We start from the raw sequence: 487 nt of genomic DNA, 5'->3' as shown, positions 1-487 counted from the left end.
GACGAAATACACTAACAAAAGCCCATTTACAGCACATAAAAAGAAGAATGGATAGATGGAGACGAGGACTGCCAGCTAGTTTACGCCGAACACATTATCCAGTGGGCAAAAACACTTTATCTAGATACGGTTTATCTAGATACGGTTTATCTAGATAAAGTGTTCCCTCACGAGCGAGATTGCGAACAAGGTCGTCACATCCACATCCCAAAAGGAAACCTTACCTCAGTAACCGGCGATTTCCTAACGTAAAATAGTTGGGTTTTTTAACGGAGGCATGTTCAGTCACGTTATAGGAGCGGTTTAAAGACAACTCTCGTGTCGTATATGGAGCAGTTCGGTCAGGCGTCGTGTGCTAGGGCAAAATCAAGCATTGGCTTCCGATATGCTCAAAAGGAGACATCCTAGCCTTTCTGCCGAAACCCGGGATCGAACCAGGGACCTTTAGATCTTCAGTCTAACGCTCTCCCAACTGAGCTATTTCGGC

General features: G+C 45.4%; 1 non-coding gene across 1 annotated transcript; it reads right to left on the bottom strand.

The window, feature by feature from the left end:
* Positions 1-414: 414 nt before the first annotated feature.
* On the bottom strand, positions 415-487 carry trnaf-gaa. Its single transcript has one exon. It is a non-coding gene; the product is annotated as a tRNA-Phe (tRNA).

This window comes from Clupea harengus, chromosome 5 (genome assembly GCF_900700415.2).
Source record: "Clupea harengus chromosome 5, Ch_v2.0.2, whole genome shotgun sequence".
In the NCBI taxonomy this organism is placed as follows: Eukaryota; Metazoa; Chordata; class Actinopteri; order Clupeiformes; family Clupeidae; genus Clupea; species Clupea harengus.
Note: the sequence above shows the minus strand (reverse complement) of the source record. Positions and strands in the feature narration are given on the sequence as shown.